The sequence below is a fragment of the Giraffa tippelskirchi genome, chromosome 4 (assembly GCF_054371585.1).
Source record: "Giraffa tippelskirchi isolate mGirTip1 chromosome 4, T2T-mGirTip1v1.2.pri, whole genome shotgun sequence".
Classification (NCBI taxonomy): domain Eukaryota; kingdom Metazoa; phylum Chordata; class Mammalia; order Artiodactyla; family Giraffidae; genus Giraffa; species Giraffa tippelskirchi.
Genome location: NC_137278.1, coordinates 186,784,065 through 186,807,297, shown reverse-complemented (window position 1 = coordinate 186,807,297; position 23,233 = coordinate 186,784,065). Strand labels below are relative to the sequence as shown.

At 38.1% G+C, this 23,233-nt stretch overlaps 1 protein-coding gene across 4 annotated transcripts in view; it reads right to left on the bottom strand.

Moving 5' to 3' along the window:
• Positions 1 to 22,910, bottom strand: part of RERGL (RERG like) — a 44,905-nt gene extending 21,995 nt beyond the window's left edge. For 2 of the 4 annotated variants that reach the window (XM_081483344.1, XM_081483343.1), the window contains exons 1-2: positions 22,833 to 22,910; positions 6,591 to 6,720 (exon numbers count right to left, since the gene is read on the bottom strand). The gene's annotated coding sequence lies outside the window, so the exon portion shown is untranslated. The remainder of the gene's footprint in view (positions 1 to 6,590; positions 6,721 to 22,832) is intronic. The other 2 variants (XM_081483346.1, XM_081483342.1) reach the window with 2 other exon arrangements.
• Between the last annotated feature and the right edge of the window lie 323 nt (positions 22,911 to 23,233).

Here is a 23,233-nt window from a genome sequence, read left to right as displayed (position 1 = left end):
ACCAAAAATGTAACAGAAATCAAATTTAAAAACAAATTATAGCCCTACAGTACTTAGGCCACCTGATGCAAACAGCCAACTCACTGGAGAAGACCCTGATGCTGGGAAAGACTGGAGGCAAAAGGAGAAGAGGGAGGCAGAGGATGAGATGGTTGGATGGCATTACCAATTCAATGGACATGAATTTGGGCAAACTCTGGGAGATGGTGAGGGACAGGGAGGCCTGATGTGCTGCAATCCATGGGGTTGCAAAGAATCGAACATGACTTACCAACTGAATAAGAATAGTCCTATAACACACAGCACATTACCCTATATCAGGCTTACACTTGTCATCCACTGATTTGTTGTCTGACAATTTTGAGTGTTCACAATCAAACCAAGGTTAATTGCTGGACTTTTACTTTAATAGATGAGATGTTCATAGCCAACTTATTGTAACTTCCATTACAGAGAGATCCTTTGTTTCTGATAGACATTATTTATTTATCTAAGCAAATATTTGTGCTCTGTCACTCATAATTAAGTTTTTCCCAAAGGAACTCCAGCTGAGAACAGAAACCTTCCCATGAGAATCTGAAAGAGAATTTCCTTTTGCAAATCTGTGCAGTCTCATGGTCCTTATTCTTGGACTTGTTTTCCTCATTCAATGATGACATTATTTAGCTATGCTCCATACAAGCTGCAGAGGGAACTGTATTTTGTTATAGGAGTTTTTGAAAATACAATACAATCATAAGGAACAACGTTGACAACTGTCTTTCTCAAGAAACTGTTTTTTACACACTATCAGTGCCTTGTTTTGTTTTCTGCTCTACATGGAGACATTTTTAAAAAACCATTTCTACCATTAGCCTGGTTCCCAAGGGCCCGGATTTGTTCTCACTATTCACTCTCCCCCAGATTTTAAATTGTCATAGTGACCATTTGGAGGATTAAAGTTAAGCAGTAGTTCTCCAGTCGACTGCAGGCCTGAACAAGCCAGCTGCTTCTCAAGGACTAGTTTCTGTGGCTACGATTCACATATCCACCTCCATTCCACCTAAGCATAGCCCTCAGTCTGGGGTTTTCTATTTTTCAGTTATCAGTGATAACAAGTAAGCTTTAATATTTCAACCAAGTCTTGTTGAATCTGAACAGAATTAGCTCCTTTGTCCATGGACTTCTCCAGGCAAGAATACAGGAGTGGGCTGCCATTTCCTTCTCCAATGGATCTTCTTGACTCAGGGATTGAACTCAGGTCTCCTGCACTGCAGGCAGACTCTTTACTGACTGAGCTACCAGGGAAGCCTTTAATTAATATACGGAAACAAAAAAATGTTCAGAGATGATGTTCAGGATACCATAGATGGTAATAACCCTGGAGCTAATCAATGGTAATGAAAATGAATGAGAAATTCTGAGAAATATTTGTGAAAATTTGTTTGCAGAAAAAGAATGGATTAAGGATAATAAAAAAATTTCAGGTCTGTAATACCAGGATACTAACTGCCTTGTTAACAGGAATGGGAAAACCTGAGAAGAAAAGATCATTTAAATTCAAGATATATTCTTTTTGAGAGTAAGCTGATTATCTCAATAGCCATTCAATTTATTAAGTAAGAAATATATTGTATAAGATCTCAGTGATAGTACTGAGCATTAAAAAAGGGAAAACAAGAGTGACTGGATATGAATGTGAAATAGTTTTTTAGATAGTCTCTATGGAGAGATGTTTTATTTTTCAATGATATATTTATTCTAAAATGTTCACGCAAAATGGTTCCACTTATAGTTCCTCTATACCTCTTATTTATTATCCCTTGAAGTCCTTTCCTTTCCAGGTTAGGTTCTGGTAAAATAGTTTTCTTCTAAGGGCAGGCCTTGTTAAGAAGAAGAGAATGATCTGGCATGTTTCAAATGCTTCCTTGTCCTTTCCTCTTGCCATAGAGTTTTGTTTCAGTTTTGTTTTTTTCTTGGATATACAGTGTAAGTATCTGATAGATCTTCTGAGAGTAAAACTCACAAAGTATAGGGGCTTCTTTATGACTGGCTTCCCCTGGATATTTTCACTCTCACACTTGTCCACAGTGAGCTCCCGCAATTCATTAGTTACAGTTCAGGTTTTTCTATCCAGGTGCTGGTCCCACAGAGGTTCAGCTTGCTGGTTTCCATTCTGATAAGTTGTGATTCTCTGTATTTGCCTGTCTCTTTAATTTTGGTGCATTGGTTTGCCCTGTGATGTTATTCTTCTGATGGATCTAAGAAATGTTGTTGATGTTTTAGTTTGTTCGGCTTGTTACTTGTTAGGAATGATGACTTCTAACCTTCTTATGTACATATCAGACATCTGTATTTCATTTTTAGGGCAAAAACATTGGTAACAGAAATCTATATAGTATGCTATATGAAACGGACAGGGCAATTATTATTATGCATATTTTATGCATGCTAAGAAGATTCTGGGAAGGATTAAATAATTAGCCCTTGATCACACCTCAAAATTTAGCAAACATATGTTTTCAACAAATTTTGCCATTAATATTACACTTTGTATTTTCTTAGAAAAGAGAACATAATTTATAGAATTTTCAACATTTCATAAGCTGGAATACATATTTTTCAGATAGTTGCCATCTTGTAAGTCACCAATCAAGAACTCAAATGCATTAAATATCAGGCAAGTAAAACAAATGTGTGAAATGACATGAAATAGACTGAGATAAAGCAAAAGGGGGTTCTGCCAGTGATGGTTAACTAAGGAGTGAATACCTACCCCCTTTTAAAGGTACTCAAACACAAAGTTAGAAAAAACAAGCTAAAATTCGGTAGCTGAACTTGTGCTCCAAATCACCAGTTTTTAAAACCTTTCTAAGTAATCAAATTTTATTTTGGGGGTGAAGTTTTTATTTTTAAAATGACACAAGACATTATTAGATTATGAGTTTCAATCATTTTGAATACATCCAAACATAAGAAATCAAGATTTACATCCTCAAACCACTCCATTGGTTCAAATCCAGGACTAAAATATCTCACACAGAAAACCAAAATAGAAAATGAATACATTACCAAAAATAAAGTTGAAGGTAAATTATAAGACAAGCTAAAAATAAAACATATGGGAAACAAATATACTTATCATGAAAGGAATCTGATTATGGGACTAATATCCTTTTAAAATACTTTTGTTAGGTAAAACTATAACATGTGTTAGTCTCTCAGTCTAACTGTCCAACTCTTTGTGGCCCACCAAGCTCCTCTGCCCATGGGATTTTCCAGGCAAGAATACTGGAGTGGGTCACCATTTCCTTCCCTAGGCGATATTCCCAACCCAAGAATCAAACTCAAGTCTCCCTCATTCAGGTAGACTCTTTACCATCTGAGCCACCAGGGAAGCCCAAAAGTATAATATGAACTTTTGCAAATCCTACATCTTTTAAACCTCACAATAATGATATCAGTAATATAATTATTTTTCTTAATCTTTAAAATCACATGGTATTACTATCATCAGTTTCTATAGTCCAAGTTATTTTTTAATTTATCCTCATCATACAAATATTCACTGTTATCAATTATATTTCAGATTTTCCAGGTAGAATAAATTCCTTCTTCTGAAATTACATCTTTGTAAGTTCCTTTAGTGATAATCTAGTGGAAGTAAGCTCTATACTTATTTTGTCTGAAATTGTCTTTACTTATCTCTTGTTGTTGAAAGAAAATTTCTTTGAATATGTTGGTTTAGTATGCAATATGTGATATGTTGGTTAGTTTGCCCTCTGAAATGATACCATTTATTTTGCCTTTCATTGTTGCTATCACTACTGTCAGACTTTGAAGGTAATTTCTATTTTTTACTTTTTTTCCTCTAGGATCTTTATCTTGCATTTGCTATTTTCAGTTTTATGATAATGTGTTTGTGCATGTATTTTGTTTAACTTCTTTTTGTTTGGGATTTCTGTGTTTTTGTTCAAATATATAAAGTCCTCAATCTAATATTTATTTAATTACAGCCTCTCAACTTTCTATTTTATTCTTCTAGAACTCAACTGGGTATGTGTTAGCATTCTCTTTGGATGTACTATGACATTTTACCATCATTTCATGTATTTCTTTTTTAATCTTTGCAGACCATGCAGTATTCTATGTAGCCCTTTCAGATCTATATTCCACTTTCCTAATTTTCTTTTCAACTTCTATTTATCTAATTCATTAAAATATATGCAATATTAAACATAGATGACTTAAGACATATTAGTAAAGATACTACTTACAGGATTTAGGGAAAACAACAAAGAATGGTGTAGTATCTTAGGGGAAAAAAAAAATCTGGGGACAGTTACTACACCTAAGCCCAAAGGCATAAGAAAAGAGAACAGTCATAAGAAGCTGGCAAGAAAGCTGCTTGTACAGCACTACCTAACAAGATTTCTGATCTTTGTGGAATAATAAGCCAAGCCAAAGTGACCCACCAGAAAGTGACACTGGACTGTCATCTTCCAATTTACTATAATTTACTACAATGGATCTTTCCTTTTCTCTTTTGCTTTTCGCTTCTCTTCTTTTCACAGCTGTTTGTAAGGCCTCTTCAGACAACCATTTTGCCTTTTTGTATTTATTTTTCTTGGGGATGGTCTTGATCAATGCCTCCTGTACAATGTCATGAACTTCTGTCCATAGTTCTTTAGGCAGTCTGTCTATCCAATCTAATCCCTTAAATCTATTTGTCACTTCCACTGTATAGTCCTAAGGGATTTGATTTAAGTCATATCTGAATGGTCTAGTGGTTTTCCCTATTGTCTTCAATTTAAGTCTGAATTTGGCAATAAGGAGTTCATGATCTGAGCCACAGTCTGCTCCCGATCTTGTTTTTGCTGACTGTATAGAGCTTCTCCATCTTTGGCTGCAAAGAATATGATCAATCTGATTTCGGTATTGACCATCTGGTGATGTCCACGTGTAGAGTCTTCTCTTGTGTTGTTGGAAGAGGGTGTTTGCTATGACCAATGTGTTCTCTTGGCAGAACTCTATTAGCCTTTGCCCTGCTTCATTCTGTACTCCAAGGCCAAATCTTCCTGTTACTCCAGGTGTTTCTTGACTTCCTACTTTTGCATTCCAGTTCCCTATAATTAAAAAGACATCTTTTTGGGGGTGTTAGTTCTAGAAGGTCTTGTAGGTCTTCATAGAACCATTCAACTTCAGCTTCTTCAGCATTATTGGTCGGGGCATAGACTTGGATTACTGTGATATTGAATGGTTTGCATTGGAAATGAATAGAGATCATTCTGTCATTTTTGAGACTGCATCCAAGTACTACCTTTCGGACTCTTTTGTTGACTATGATGGCTACTCCATTTCTTCTAAGTGATTCTTGCCCACAGTAGTAGATATAATGGTCATCTGAGTTAAATTCACCCATTCCAGTCCATTTTAGTTCGCTGATTCCTAAAATGTCAGTGTTCACTCTTGCCATCTCCTGTTTGACCACTTCCAATTTGCCTTGATTCATGGACCTAACATTCCAGGTTCCTAAGCAATATTGCTCTTTACAGCATCAGACTTTACTTCCATCACCAGTCACATCCACAACTGTGTGTTGTTTTTGCTTTAGCTCCATCTCTTCATTCTTTCTGTAGTTATTTCTCCACTGATCTACATGGGGCACCTACCAACCTGGGGAGTTCATCTTTCAGTGCCCTATCTTTTTGCCTTTTCATACTGTTCATGGGGTTCTCAACGCAAGAATACTGAAGTGGTTTGCCATTCCCTTCTCCAGTGGACCACGTTTTGTCAGAACTCTCCACCATGGCCCATCCATCGTGGGTGGCCCTACAAGGCATGGCTCATAGTTTCATTGAGTTAGACAAGGCTGTGGTCCATGTCATCAGTTTAATCAGTTTTCTGTGATTGTGGTTTTCTGTCTGTCTGCCCTCTGATAGAGAAGGATAAGAGGCTTATGGAAGCTTCCTGAACAGGAGAGACTTAAGGAGGGGGAAACTGGGTCTTATGCTGATGGGTGGGGCCATGCTCAGTAAAGCTTTAATTCAATTGTCTGTTGAAGGCGGGGCTGTGTTCCCTCCCTGTTATTTGATCTGAGGCCAAACTATGGTGGAGGTAATGAAGATAATGGCCACCTACTTCAAAAGGTCCCATGCACTCACTGCTACATTCAGTGCCCCCAACTCTGCAGCAGGCCACTGCTGACCCACACCTCCGCCAGACTCCTGGACACTCACAGGCAAGTCTAGGTCAGTCTCTTGTGGGGCCACTGCTCCTTTCTCCTGGGTCCTGGTATGCACAAGGTTCTGTTTGTGCCCTGTCAGAGTTTGTTTTCCCAGTCGTGTGTCAGTTCTGGCAGCTCTACGGTGTGTCAATGGCAACCTCCTCCAAGAGGGCTTTTGCCATAACCAGGTCTACTGCATCCAGAGGCCCTGCCCCCACAGCAGTCCACTGCTGACCCGTACCTCCTCAGGGGACACCCAAACACAGTTCTGTCTCAGCCTCTGTGGGGGTCTCTAGGTCCCGGTGTGCACAAAGTATGTTTTAGCCCTCTGAGTGTCTCTGGCGGGTTTGGGATTTGATTCTAAATGTGATTTCACCTCTCCTACCGTCTTGTTGGAGCTTCTCTGCCTTTGGACATGGGGTATTTCCTCACAGTGGCTCCAGCGCCATGCAGCTGCCGCTCCAGCACTGAGCAGCAGGTGTGGGGTATCTCTTCACAGTTGGTCCAGTGCTGCACTGGAAGCAAAGGAGAAAAGGAAAGATATATTCATTTGAATGCAGAATTCCAAAGAATAACAAGGAGAGATAAGAAAGCCTTCCTCAGTGATCAATGCAAAGAAATAGAGGAAAACAATAGAATGGAAAAGACTAGAGGTCTCTTCAAGAAAATTAGAGATTCCAAGGGAACATTTCATGCAAAGAAGGCCACAATAAAGGACAGAAATGGTATGGACCTAACAGAAGCAGAAGATACTAAGAAGAGGTGGCAATAATACAGAGAAGAACTACACAAAAACTACCCAGATAACCATGATGCTGTGATCATTCACCTAGAGCCGGATATCCTGGAATGCGAAGTTAAGTGAGCCTTAGGAAGCATCACTACGAACAAAGGTAGTGGAGGTGATGGAATTCCAGTTGAGCTATTTCAAATCCTAAAAGATGATGCTGTGAAAGTGCTGCACTTAATATGCCAGCAAATTTGGAAAACTCAGCAGTGGCCACAGGACTGGTAAAGGAGAGTTTTCATTCCACTCCCAAGAAAGGCAATGTCAAAGAATGTTCAAACTACTGCACAATTGCACTCATCTCACACGCTAGCAAAGTAATGCTCAAAACTCTCCAAGCCAGGTTTTAAGCAATACATGAACCGTGGACTTCCCAATGTTCAAGCTGGATATAGAAAAGGCAGAGGAACCAGAGATCAAATTGCCAACATCTGCTGGATCATCGAAAAAGCAAGAGAGTTCCAGAAAAACATCTACTTCTGCTTTATTGACTACGCCAAAGCCTTTGACTGTGTGGATCACAACAATCTGTGGAAAATTCTTCAAGAGATGGAAATACCAGACCACTTGACCTGACTCCTGAGAAATCTGTATGTAGGTCAAGAAGCAACAGTTAGAACTGGACATGGAACAACAGACTGGTTCCAAATCAGGAAAGGTGTATGTCAAGGCTAGATATTGTCAGCCTGCTTATTTAACTTATATTCAGAGTACATCTCGAGAAATGCTGGGCTGGGTGAAGCACAAGCTGGAATCGAGATGGCCAGGAAAAATATCAATAACCTCAGATATGACACCACCCTTACAGCAGAAAGCAAAAAGAACTAATGAGCCTCTTAATGAAAGTGAAAGAGAAAAGTGAAAAAGTTGGCTTAAAGCTCAGCATTCAGAAAACTAAGATCATGGCATCTGGTGCCATCACTTCATGGCAAATAGATGGAGAAACAGTAGAAACAGTGGCTGACTTTATTTTTGGGGCTCCAAAATCACTGCAGATGGTGACTGCAGCCATGAAATTAAAAGACGCTTACTCCTTGGAAGGTAAGTTATGACCAACCTAGACAGCTTATTAAAAGCAGAGACACTGTTTTGCCAACATAGGTCCATCTGGTCAAAGCTATGGTTTTTTCAGTGGTCATGTATGGATGTGAGAGTTGGACTATAAAGAAAGCTGAGCACCCAAGAATTGATGCTTTTGAACTGTGGTTTTGGGAAGACTCTTGAAAGTTCCTTGGACAGCAAGGAGATCCAGCCAGTCCATCCTAAAGGAAATCAGTCCTGAATATTCATTGGAAGGACTGATGCTGAAACTGAAACACCAATACTTGGCCACCTGATGCAAAGAACTGACTGATTTGAAAAGACCCTGATGCAGGGAAAGATTGAAAGCAGGAGGAGAAGAGGATAACAGAGGATGAGATGGTTTGATGGCATCCCTGACTCAATGGACATGAGGTTGAGTAAACTCCGAGAGCTGGTGATGGACAGGAGGCCTGGCGTGCTGCAGTCCATGGGGTCGCAAAGAGTCGGACACAACTGAGTGACTGAACTGACAATGGATCCCCTTTGTGTAACCCAACCAAAAGCTAGAAGGCAAGAAATCATGCCAATAGTCAACAAGTGCTGCCATTGTTATTTTATGGCAGAATGCTTCTTCAGAAATGTATTGGTCATTCACACAGAGATCTGATATATTCCTATGATTGTCACTCAACACTGAAATCGAGAGGTTCATTAAAGTACTGTGGTAAAGTATATATTAATCTTACTCATTAAGGCATTCAGCTTTGGAAAGAATGTGGTCAAATTTTCTTCTGCAGAAAGATGAAAGTCTAATACTCACTTGCTTCATCTTTATTTTTTATTCATCCCTTCAGTTGTAATTATCATATTGTGATCATCATCAAAACCTCTGTGTGTGACTGAATTTAAAGTTAAGAAAAGTATTTCAATATTTTTTCCATGTAAGACCATTAGAATAATGCCAGATCCCCAAATTACGATAATTAATTCTATTCTCTGACTTAAATTCTAGTTTGTGGCAGTACACTAGCTTAAAAGTGTAATCCTTAAATATTTTCAGTGCATATCATAAAGCCTAAGATATGGACTTAGGAAATTAATTTATCTTTCCTTCTTCTCTTAGTCATTTTAACTCATATCCAAATAATTCAAATGTATCTATGAAGAGATTTAGATACATTTAGATCTAATCCTAATTAGATTTAGTTGATCTAAAAAAAAACTTAAAGCCCAGTAAATTAGTCTTTATATTTTGCTATTCAAATGTTTTGTAATTTTTAGAGTTTAATTTATATTGAGTATTTTAACTTGATTTTGTAAGAATAGAGGACTAAAGGTCCATGGTTTTTAACAGGAGTCATTTGTCATCGTGCTCCATCTTGTCCAACTGCTTATGGCCCCACGGTCTGTAGCCTGCCAAGTTTCTCCACCCATGGAATTTTCCAGGCAAGAATACTGGAGTGGGTTGCTATTCCCTACTCCAGGAACTCTTCCCAACCATAGATCAAACCTGCGTCTCTTGCATCTCCTGCATTGGCAGGCAGATTCTTTACCACTAGTGCCACTTGGGAAGTCCCCATTCCAGCTTAGTACAGGCTTCCCAGGTGGCTCAGATTCAAAAGAATCCGCCTGCCAATGCAGGAGATACAAGAGATATAGATTCAATCCCTGGGTCAGGAAGATCCCCAGGAGGAGGAAATGGCAACCCACTCCAGTGTTCTTGATTAGAAAATTCCATGGTCAGAGGAGCCTGGCAGGTTACTGTCCATGAGATCGCAGTCAGACAAGACTGAGCACACACACACATTTCTGACACACACACAGGAGAGCCAAAGAATATGCATAAATTCCAGAATCCATTGTTTTAAAGACTAATTATAAACATTTCTAATACTTACTTACACCTTCCCATGTTTCCTGTCTATCTTGTATCAGGCCTCCCACTTCCTTTTTCCTGTAAACTGCTGACTTTTTAAAAACACTCCTGCTTCTGGCCTTAGCTCTGATATATGTAATTTCTGATCCAGTTTTCACCTTCTCTATTCAGAGCATGTTTATATTTGAGCCAAATTCCCAATTAATTCATATTCCAGATTTGGCTGTTGGCAAGTCTCATGAGTTCTTCTTAATGTGGCTTCTGTGAATACAGACCACCATGTTTAGAACCAAAATCTCTCCCAGCTTTTAGTATAGCAGATTCAGATTCCTAACATTATCAAGTCCTCTATTTTGTAGATTGACAAGACTTGGAAAACAAATAAAAACCATTAATGTCATTTCAAATGAGCAACTTGTCTGTTCTACAGAGAGTATATGATCTATGGGTAGAAAATGTCTTTTTAAGTAGTTTACAAAAAATACGCTGGTAAAGTTGACCTTTTCTAAGCAGGGCAGTCTCAGGAGTATGCCGTGGTTCATAAAATGACCTCTGAGACAATTGAAGATTCAACAAAAGTGTGTAGAGGTTAAGAATGTACATATATGTATAAGTGAGTCACTTTGATGTAGAGCAGTAATTAACACAACATTGTAATTCAACTGCACATCAATAAAAAATTAAAAAAAAAGAATTGGAAGTAAAAAATATCCTGTATATACTATATCTCTTGAAGTTTCTATCACATGACTATGAAACATAAACTAGAAATCAATAAACTCTTTTCTGCAAAAAAAGCGTAGAGGTTAAGAGATTAAATGTAATTCTCAGCATCTACCTATTATAATTATATAAACTTGGAAATGTTTCTTAATCTTTTTGTGTGTCAGTTTCACATATAAAAGGGGTATAATAAGATTAATTCTGTCAGGGGACAGATTCAGGAATAAATTAATGCATAGAAGTAAGCACTGAAGAACTGCAACCTCATTATGATTTCACAGTTCTTTTTTCTTAATTTAGGAAACTTATGATCTCTCCAAGCCTCCTGTTTCCTATGATAGGCTGAGAGATTTTCCTGTTCTTCTAGTCTTTTAGCTAAGGGCAAAAATATATCGAAAGACACAATTACAAACAAACAAACATTCACTCTGAGTTCTGGATTCTGAGTGTTTCTGCAGGATCTACTCATATATTTAAAATGACAAAAGATAAGGATTACACATCTGTATCCTCTAATTCCAATGACGGTATAGTAAGTGCAGCTTTTGCTGGATTTTGGGTGAAAGGCCTTATAAATTTCCATGCAGTACATTAACCATCTCAAGCCAAGATTATACCTGGAAAAATTATTTTCTCTTAAGTAGGGATCCAACCACCTAGGTGCACCTAGACATTGCTAAAGTGCAGTTCCCAGGGCTACAACCCAACCTACTCAATAAGAATGTCTGTGAAGGTTGGCCTCTAGGAATCACATTTTACCCCCAGGGGTTAGGACACACAGTTTTAAGGGTACTAGCCTGCTGTGGTCCTCTTTGCAAAGCAATAAAGCTATTCTTTTCTACTTTATCCTCATCCCTTCAAACGCATTTTAACATCTACCCTAGGTGATCCTGAAGCAGATGGTAGTGGCTACAACATAACTGGAAGACATTTCTCAAGGTGCTATAACACCTTGAGAAGGCCCAAGTAAACGAGATGCTTATGCAGACCTAATGAGACTGCTGCTGCTGCTGCTGCTGCTAAGTCGCTTCAGTCGTGTCCGACTCTGTGCAACCCCATAGACGGCAGCCCACCAGGCTCCGCCATCACTGGGATTCTCCAGGCAAGAATACTGGAGTGGGTTTTCATTTCCTTCTCCAATGCATGAAAGGGAAAAGTGAAAGTGAAGTCGCTCAGTAGTGTCCGACTCTTAACGACCCCATGGGCTGTAGCCTACCAGGCTCCTCCATTCGTGGGATTTTCCAGGCAAGAGTACTAGAGTGGCCTAATGAGACTAATTTATCCAATTAATGCATCTTAAACAGAGACGGGTCCACCATTTATATATGCTTGCCAGTTCCCAAAGTAATGTCTGTCCAAGTGTACTCTGTAGTCAGAAGGTGATGTGTCTGTTTGATGGAGTGGGATGTTCTTCAGTTGTACTTAATACAGTGAGCATGGGAGAGATGGCATGATGGGCCATTCTGCATATTTGGTTTGTCTGAGGAATTGAGAACTCACATTACTTGACATAGTAAATCAAGAGGGAGAATTTATATTTGATGACGTACAAATAGACACGGGGCAGATCACAGAATAACTTATAGGTTATTACATATATGACATGTGTAATAATGTAAATAATGTGTAATAAAGTAAAACAGCTACAAATCCACATACAGAAAAGCATATTCTAAAATTCATAATGTTTTATCATAATCTAAAAATGTTATATGATTTGACTTTCTAATACTGACTCTTGCCCTCTGACCTGAAGAAGCTCTTACTGTATTAACAGAAGGTCATCTTAAAATCTCAGCATTTCTGCCCTAATGACAGAACAGAGGTTGAAAAGTCTGAAACTACTTGTGACTTAACTGTTTCTACTTTTAGAGCAGGACTGACCGTTCTCAGGCACAGGATTTGAAGGGACATTCACATGACTTTTGGTGACTTTAAAAGTTAGGCACTTTCACCCTTGAGTTTAATATGATTGATGTCCATATATTTCATATTTTATATCTGTGGTGCATGGCTATGATGAAAATCAACGTTGAAAGAATGTTCTTTTCTAAAAGTACCAAAACAAAATATCTATTATGGGAATATGAGACTGGTGAGGTAAAAACTGTTTAACTAGAAATTATTATTGCTATTATATATTCGTTTTGTGTATGTGTGTCTCTCATTCTTCGTTGAGATCTAAAAATGTATGTGCAAGAAGAGTGATTTATATACATGAACCGTCATATGTTGAAAGAACACTGTGAAGCATATGCATTTCTTTGTTAAAAAAGAGCAAGAATATTTCTTCAGTTGAAATTTTAGTACCCATCAAGTTCAAGTCCTTCATATTCACCCTGGTCCACCCAGATATGGGCTTCCCACATGGCTCTAAAGAACCCTTCTACCAATGCAAGGGACATAAAAAATGCAAGTTTGATCCCAAGGTTGGGAAGACCCCTGGAGGAGGGCATGGCACTCCAGTATTCCTGCCTAGAGCATCCCCATGGACAGAGGAGCCTAGTAGGCTAGAGTCCATAGGGTTGCAAAGAGTTGGACACAACCAAAGTGACTTAGCATGCATGCACACACCCAGATATATTTAATCTCCCCTCCACTAAAGATCTCAACAACAGAAAACAACCAAGCTCATAGATGCAGAGAACAGACTGGTGGCTCCAGAGACAAGGGATGGAGGGTGAAGAAAATGGGTGGGGGTGGGTCAAAGGGACAAATTTTCAGTTATAAGTTAAATAAGTCATGGGGATGTGTTATATTTTTGAAACGTAATAAGAGAGTAGATTTTTAAAATCCTCACCATAAGAAAAAAATACACAAATATGTATGGGGATGGATATTAATTAGACTAACAGGATATTAGACACAATATATACAAATACTGGATCATTATGTTGTACATTTGAAACTAATATAGCTCAGTTAGTAAAGAATCTGCCTGTGATGCAGGAGACCCCCCAGTTCAACTCCTGGGTCAGGAAGATCTTCTGGAGAAGGGATACGTTACCCACTCCAGTATTCTTGGGCTTCTCTTGTGGCTCAGCTGATAAAGAATCTGCCTGCAATGCAGGAGACCTGTGTTCTATGTATGGGTTGGGAATATTTCCTGGACAAGGGAAAGCCTACCCACTCCAATATTCTGGCCTGGAGAATTCCATGAACTGTGTAGTCAGTCTATGGGTTAGCGAAGAGTTGGACACGACTGAGTGACTTTCACTTCACTTCATAAAGTTACACATCAATTATACCTCAAAAAAAGCTCATCCTTCAATTACAGCATTAATCACATACCACCTTGACTATTGCTCTGAATTTATTTCATGTACTGAAGCTTCTACTAAAGAAATACAGTCTTGCATTAATATGGTTCAAAGAATATATATATATATATAGATATATAGATAGATGTTCATATATGTACATCAGTTCAGTTCAATTGCTCAGTCGTGTCCGATTCTTTGCTACCGCGTGGACTGCAGCACACCAGGCCTCCCGATCCATCACCAACTCCTGGAATTTACTCAAACTCATGTCCATTGAGTCAGTGAAGCCATCCAACCATCTCATCCTCTGTCATCCCTTTCTCCTCCCACCTTCAATCTTTCCCAGCATCAGGGTCTTTTCAAATGAGTCAGTTCTTCACATTAGGTGGCCAAAGTATTGGAGTCTCAGCTTCAACATCAGTCCTTCCAATGAATATTCAGGACTGATTTCCTTTAGGATGGACTGGCTGGATCTCCTTGCTGTCCAAGGAACTCTCAAGAATCTTCTCCAACACCACAGTTCAAAAGCATCAATTCTTCGGCACTCAGCTTTCTTTATAGTCCAACTCTCACATCTATACATGACTACTGGAAAAACCATAGCTTTGACTAGACGGACCTTTGTTAGCAAAGTAATGTCTCTGCTTTTAATATGCTGTCTAGGTTAGTCATAACTTTTCTTCCAAGGAGCAAGCGTCTTTTAATTTCATGACTGCAGTCACCATCTGCAATGATCTTGGAGCCCCCCCAAATAAAGTCTGTCGCTATTTCCACTGTTTTCCCATCCATTTGTCATGAAGTGATGTGACCAGATGCCATGATCTTAGTTTTCTGAATGTTGAATTTTAAGCCAACTTTTGCACTCTCCTCTTTTACTTTCATTAAGAGGCCCATATACAAATATAATCTTTGCGAGATTGAAAGATGGACAAGAAAATAATCTTAAGGAGAAGCATATGAATAGACCTCTGCGACTGAACACAGTATATAAGGATATTTGTGTCCCATAATATGCTGACCAGAAAGCACCCATGAAAAGGAGACTCTTAATAATTAAGTAAGATGACCCATCCTATGAAATTCTGTCAGGTACCCGCCTATGTGTTTATAAAGTGTCCATGACAGCAGGGAGAAAGGCAGTGCATGCCCTCTAAGTGTACAGTATCCTTCACCAAGGCTGATCTTCTGTCTATCACTATTAAGGATACAGCTGACAACCGCAAAAACAAATTCTGAGTCTTTGATCTGGCACAGTATCCTGGCAGTACCAGCCATGGTGGCAGGTTGTTTCTACCACCCTCTGGCATTACGGAAGGAGTAGTGATCGACCCTCAGATGAATAGATCCACATGCCAGATTACTACTCGAGTTTGCCTTTCTAGTCTGAAACATTTCTGTTGGCACCATCATTCATGCTTTATCTGCCATTTTGACATTTCACACATCATCATGGGATTCAGTTCATGGCAAAGGATAACCTACTGGAGGCTCAATGATAAAAATAATCTGGGATATACAAAGTGAGATGCTGTTCTATGAGATGTGGTATATTCCTCCAAGCAGAGGTCACATATGGTGCCATCTACTCTAGAGCCATCTACCCACTAACAAAGGAACAGAAAAGAAAATGTCCCCTCTCACTGGAAGCAAACATATCACTTTCCCATATCTGTAAACTTGATCAGTTGGTTGGGAGGTTTTAGTGGAGGGACAAAAATATTGGCTGATGGGACTGGTTCTAAATCCTCACAGCCAATTGAGCCACTGTTACTCAATGAGGATAAGGAGAATATATTGAAGATCAGACATTATCACTGATGTAGTGCTTGAAAATGAAAGTGAAAGTGAAGTCGCTCAGTCATGTCCAACTCTTTGCGACCCCATGGACTATAGCCTACCAGGTTCCTCCATCCATGGGATCCTCCAGCCAAGAATACTGGAGTGGGTTGCCATTTCCTTCTCCAGGAGATCTTCCCGACCCAGGGATTGAACCTGGGTCTCCTGCATTGTAGGCACTGCTTAGTATTCCTTTTAAGTGAATGCTAGTACATTGGAAATTTTTACATGACAACTTAATAGAAACATGATCACCAAGGATTCAGTTTATGTAAATACACAGGTTTTGGTCACTTCATGGAAGAAGAATCTTATATAGTTGAGATCCTGATAAAAAGCAATTCTCAATCACATGCATTGAATATAACTATTTCGTTTTTACTCATTGTAATCATAATTGGCCAGAAAGTTGTTTTAATTCAGTTTTTTTCATGTATTTTAACAGCAATAAAATATTTTGCCATCAGAAGATTAGACATATAGTTACATAGATACCCATGTAATCATTTATGAGTTTTTTACCTTTGACTCTTAGTCCATTTGAAATTTGATGCATAGTTTGAGGTGTTTATATGTTTCTGCCTCAATAATTAATAATCTTACCAACCATAATTGAATGGTTTTAAATTTATTTATTCTCATTATAATATATAATGAATGATTTCTCAGATGGGTGAAGCATAATCTTTACTATTTACAAACTTATTTTGTATGAAACAAAACAAATACTTTTTATTTCAACTGCTGATGACAGATTTTTTTTTTCATATAGAACCGTTTTTGAGGAGGAGCACATACACATAAATTAATAAAATGATGTAGAAAGTTTTCTGGTTAAAAGCCAGAACTGGTGAACATTTTATCACATGCATGCATGCTCAGTTGCGTCTGACTCTTTGCAACCTTATGTACCATAGCCCACCAGGCTCCTCTGGTCCACGGGATTCTCTAGGCAAAAATACTGGAGTGGGTTGCGGTGCCCTCCTCCAGGGGATCTTCTTCACTCAGAAATCAAACCCATGTCTCTTGCACTCCTACACTGCAGGCAGATTCTTTACCCACTGAGCCACCGAGGAAGTCCCCATTTTATCACAGTTCAGTATTCTTATTTCCTTTTTTTCCCTTCCTCCATTTGCACATGTCCCTTGCAAATATGCCGTTTCTCTTGTTCATTCTATTCCTTCTCTATGTTGCTCATTAAAATGTTACAGTTTGTAACCCAGTCTTGTTCCCATATTACAAGACTTTATCATTTAGAGAGAAGTAATTGATTTACTACACAGCTGGTTTCCAGTGTGATCTAACTGCTTTTGTGATATGTTTCAGACACCTAATGCCACACAGAGCATTGCTGAGCTTTTCCCATAAGTAAATTATATTATCTGGAGATGAACTTCTTTTATAACATGTATCTGGAAAGATTCAGCTCATTTAGTGAGATATTTAACAGCAAATTTCACTGAAAATGTACCTACAATCACTAAATATTTTACATTGTGTCTATTATATCCCTGATTTATTTGTTTTTTTATCATATATTTCTACAGTATAACTTCGTTTATGAGAACTGATGTTTTAAATGTTCATACCAAATTTTATGCCTTTATTTTAGTGATTTCTTTCTAATTTCAATTGCAATGTACTACTCAAAATTGCTTATCAAAGAAGTTTAATTGAGTTGTACTTTTTGTTTGGTGTGCATGGTTAGTTTATTGTTATTAATATATGCCATATCACTTAAAGTCCATTTTGGAAAATTAGCTAATTGGTTTTACTTTCACATCTTGCATTATTTTGGAGAGATCAAAATTTTGTTGTCTTGCTTTAGATCATGTTGAAGTTTTAAATTGAAAATTTCAAGCTTAATGCCATAATTAATTAAATATTGGCATCCTTTTATATGTGAGTGAAACACTTTTCATTTTAATTTTATGAAGTATCTTGGGAAAAAATACGTAGGCGAAGAGTAGCTATAAAATCAAGTAATGGCTCTACTGGAAGTTTCACATAATTATATCCATCTTTCATTTTAGAAATTGAGTTTTGGTGAAAAATAATCATGTTTACTACCTCCATTACTTTGTATTCACAAAAACAGAGATATTACTTTGCCGACAAAGGTCCGTCTAGTCAAAGCTATGGTTTTTCCAACAGTCATGTATGGATGCGAGAGCTGGACTATAAAGAAAGCTGAGCACCAAAGAATAGATGTTTTTGAACTGTGGTGTTGGAGAAGACTCTTGAGAATCCCTTGGACTGCGAAGAGATCCAACCAGTCAATCCTAAAGGAAATCGGTCCTAAATATTCATTGGAAAGACTGATGGTGAAGCTGAAACTCCAATACTTTGGCCACCTGATGAGAAGAACTGACTCATTTGAAAAGACCCTGATGCTGGGAAAGATTGAAGGCGGAGGAGAAGGGGACAACAGAGGATAAGATGGTTGGATAGCTTCACTGACTCAATGAACATGAGTTTGAGTAAGCTCCGGGAGTTGGTGATGGACAGGGAACGGCATGCTGTAGTCCATGGGGTCACAAAGAGTCGGACATGACTGAGCGACTGAACTGACTAATGAAATAATCAAGCAGAGGTATGGAGAAGATGGGAGCTGTGAACCTGACACTGCTGCAGAAAAAACAAAACTCACCTACAGAAATTTCAAAACCTAGGTATACAAACACTAATACCTTTAACCCAAGTTTAAACAGGCATGTATGTTATTTGCTTACACACTAACCTTTCCTACCCTATCAATGCGAACATGTGAAACGTTTGCCTATAAATTACAAGAAGTAATAGTTCCTTATAGAAACTACGTATTGTTGCATTTTCAGTATAAAATCACTTAGAATAAGTTTTTAAAGTTCTCAGAAGTGTAAAAATGCCAGAACTATGTATAGCAATAGAAGATATTAGATACTAATGAGTATTGGAAGCAGTCAAATAGGGGGACTAAAATGGGACTAAAACTACAAAGATGGATAAAGAATACTGATGAGAGACAAGCACATTCAGAAGTTAGTAAGAAAAGCAAACTGGCCAGGACTAGATAGGACTGATCAAGCTCTAGAAGTATCACATGAGAAAAGTTCAGTAGAGTGTAATCACCACGAAGGAGCATAGAATATTTGTGCATTATGTATCTAAAGATACTGGGGCAAATTTTAGAAACATTAAATGTACAAAGTGCAGCCATGATTGAGAGAATTCAGTCAAACCACATTCTAAAACATTTGCTCTATTTTAAGAATTGCTTAAGGGCTTTCCCCAGAGAAGGCAACGGGCAACCCACTCCAGTACTCTTGCCTGGAAAATCCCATGGACGGAGCAGCCTGGTAAGCTGCAGTCCATGGGGTCGCTAAGAGTCGTACACGACTCAGCGACTTCACTTTCACTTTTCACCTTCATGCATTGGAGAAGGAAATGGCAACCCACTCCAGTGTTCTTGCCTGGAGAGTCCCAGGGACGGCGGAGCCGGATGGGCTGCTGTCTATGGGGTCGCACAGAGTTGGACACGACTGAAGCGACTTAGCAGCAGCAGCAGAAGCAGCAAGGGCTTTCCCGGTGGCTCAGTGGTAAAGAACCTGCCTGCCAATGCAGAAGACATGGGTTTGATCCCTGGTTCAGGAAGATCCTCCAGAGAAGGAAACAGCAACCCACTCCAGTATTCTTGCCTGGGAAATCCCATGGACAGAGGAGGCTAGTGGGCTACAGCCCATGGGATTGCAAGGGTCGGATACAACTTAGCAACTAAACCACTACCACCACCAAGGGAGATATATGAGAAACAAAAAGTATAGAGAACATACATGAGAATAACAATTTGGAAAAAAAATTTACATGAACAGATAAGAAGATTAAACCAAACCCTAAAAATATCCCTTCTTATGTCAAATGCAAAGCCTACTAACACAGTTTGAAATCTGCTGAGAATGGTATAAGTTTCCCAATATATATCTACTTATAATTTATGAAAACAGAAAATATGGGCTAACCAAGGCAAACATATGTTCAGCATGATTATAAAGCAGACTGTTATTTGATATAGATGAACTCACCTCTTTTGAAGTCTCCTTTAGGACAACAAAGAAATTAATAAATGCCATCATCTGTATTGTCTTATGTAGGTTATATTTCTTTTTAAATTACATTCATGCTTGGAGAATATTTTGCAAATTATTTTAAATCAAGTCGCTGAATATCTAATTGCCCTCCAGAGCAGTCCAACATTGATCTCATGATCAATGGTGATTGTGCTGTGCTATTTTTTCAATTTTTATTCAATGAAAAATGATTTTGAGAGTTTAATATACAATGGTTTAAGCAGTTTATTGTGTCAATATGAGCAAAAGAGTTAAAAAAGATAAAATCTACTGACTGAATTAATATCAGGCACTATTTCTCCAGCTGTGATTATTATTAATAAAACAAAATAATATTTTGGTTTATGTGTCATGAAACTGTAATGCATAGCAAAATAGAAGTAAAAGGACCATCCTAAAATTTTAAGATGTATAAAATGTAAAATGTAGTTTGAGAAAGAACATATGGACTCAAAAATGACAGGAAATTCCAGGGCCCAGGATCTATAATTATAGTGAATACACTGATAGCAAGATGTGTGTGGATGCGTGCGCACATGAGTATCTTGGAGAGTTGCTAGGAAAGACTTCCTTGAGTTGGTATTAGGAATGGGTGGTTTTATTTATCTAAAAGACACTGTGAAATTGCAAAGTTTTCCTAAAAAAAAGAGACAGCAAAAGTAAAGGCTCTTGGCTCTGAGGCAGTATGGTATGTCTGAGCACAGATGATTTTTTTTTTTTAATTGTAGTATAGTTGTTTTACAATGTTGTGATAGTTTCTGCTGTACAATGAAGTGAATCAGCTATATGTACACAGATATTCCCCCACTCTTGGACCTTTTCCCACCCTCTCGGTGAGATGGCCTCTAGGATATCACAGAGCATCAAGATGAGCTCCCTGTGCTATACAACAGGTTCCCACTAGCTTTCTGTTTTACACATGGTAGTGTGTATATGTCAATCCTAATCTCCCAATTCATTCCAACCTCCCCATCCCCTGCTGTGCTATTCTCTCCGAGTCTGATCTCTACATCTGTGTCTCTATTCCTGCCCTGCAAACAGGTTTATCCACACCGTTTTTTTTTTAGACTTCACATTTATGCAATAATATGCGATTTTTTTTCCTCTTTCTGATTTATTTCACTCTGTATGACAGTCTTTAGGTTCATCCATGTATCCACAAATGACTAAGTTTCATTCCTTTTTATGTGAGCATGTGTGATTTTGCACTGTCAAAAAGCAAGGGGAAAAAAAGAGTTGCTCAGGAATTTAGAATTTGGAAGGATCTGGAGAAGTGATCATTTTAAACATGGGAGTAATATGCTTATGTTTGCTTACAGAGCCACAATTCTGGCATGGATATAGATTTACCAATTCTGCAAATTAGAATTATTCAACTTTCCATTGATAAAACTGCAATATCCTATAACATATACTAAGAATAATTATTTAAACACGTTGCTAACTTAATGAAAGCAATAATTTGAAAAGGAACAAAAAAGAAATTGCAGAGATAACCAAGTGCTGGTTCCAACATGAGTCCTGAGTGTACTTTCCAAAATATTGGGACCCTGAGTTGCCACCTAGATGATAGCAAGGTACAACGAACAGGATATAAAGATAGGACCTCTGCTTCTGTGTGCGATGCAGTAGCTTGAATCTAATCTAACTCTCAATTTGTTAACAGTTGGAAAAGCAGGGGGCGGGGGATAAACTACTGGATGCCACTGGAAAACAAGCAACACACTCAGGAACTGAGGGACTATTGTCATTCTTGAAACAAGGGTAATACACAAGGTGGGCTCCACATTGGCCTGACTTTGTCCATGAGGCCATTTCTCAGTTTGCTGCATTGTGGCACAGGGCCAAACAGGACAAAGTGGTCTTAAGGGGAAAGGCTGTGTTGGACCCCACAAAGTGATTAGACAAAATTCACTTGTACCACCACTGAGTATGCTGACGGTTTTACTTTGATTTTGCATTTCAACTTTCATAGTAATGCTATACAAATAGACTCTATCTCTCCATATATATATATATGGAGAGAGAGAGAGAGATTTTTATATACTAACAAGGGATTAGTTAGGGGTTTTTTATACTAACAAGGAATACAAAATAATTGATTTTGTTTCGTTAAAATAAGGAGACACTGCTTAACATGACTTACTTCAGTCCAAAATTTCCTCTTACCCAACTCCCTTTAAACTCATTTTGGGTCTAATTGTCAGAAAAATGCACATGGAAGAAATCCAGCACAAATTTTGTCTTATTATCTAGCTGCCTTAAATTACATTTGAATCAATATGGGAAAATCACAGAAAAGGAGAGAGATGGCCTTATGATGACCAATAAAGATAATTTCAGTATGTGTTAATATTTATTATTGTGAAAACTTGTGATCATTTAATTAAGTTGCCTTATCTTTTGCCTTAAATTCTTAAAAAAAAAAAAACAACCATATTAATTCAGCCAAATAAGCACTTCAGAATTTTAAAAGTCTATTGATTTCTTTTTTCTTCTAAAATCTCAGTAAGATTTGTCCCTAGAGAATTCTATAAAAGGGCAAACGATGTCCTTGCAGCCTTGGCTCTTTCAGACTGTTGGCAGTTTAATGACTCACTGTACTTATAAATGTTCCCGATTAAGCTCTTTTCATTTTATTCTGTAATTTAGTTTATATCATTACATTTCGCACATAGTTTCTCATTTCTGCTACTGGATTCACATACCATTAAATATCGACTTGTGCAGTTGACAGTCTCTTGTAAACATCAAGTGTGTTTTCTCTACTTGACCTTTGCTAACCTTCTATAACAGACCTTTTCTTTCAAATGGGCAGAAATGACTTTTTGTATGTAAGTTATCTATCACACAGGGTGAAAAGTCATTTATCTTAAAATGAAACTTCAAGTGTACAGACACTGATGTTGAGAAAAAGAACTAAAAGATGATACTAGAAATTAATGATGTCCCTTGGGTTTAGTTTTATCCAGATCTTGGAAAAGATGTAACACTGAAACAGCTGTTTGCTTACCAGGGTATGAAAGTTTCCCACAGCAGAGCTTGATGCTTCAGATCAGAAGATGTAGAACTGAGTGTTAAAATATGATCTGACACTGAAGCAGAAGTTCTTCTATGACATATGAAATTCCACCAAAAGTTGCCAGACCAAAATACAATCTTTCACAAGATAACTGGTTCTAGAATTCTTGAACCCTTGCTCCTACTTTGAGAGTATAAAATAATCAAATGGAACATCCCAAAATAAACTTTCTTTGATGAGAAATTTTGCCTTCCCCCTTGCCAAAGGGGAGGCATGAGGTCCTTTCTCCATTTCAAGGCACAAAAGGAGGCCTCCATGGAGGTTTCAGATAGAGACTATTCCTCCAGTTCTGTAGACACAGGTGAATGGGGCCTGACTAACATCTGAGAAAG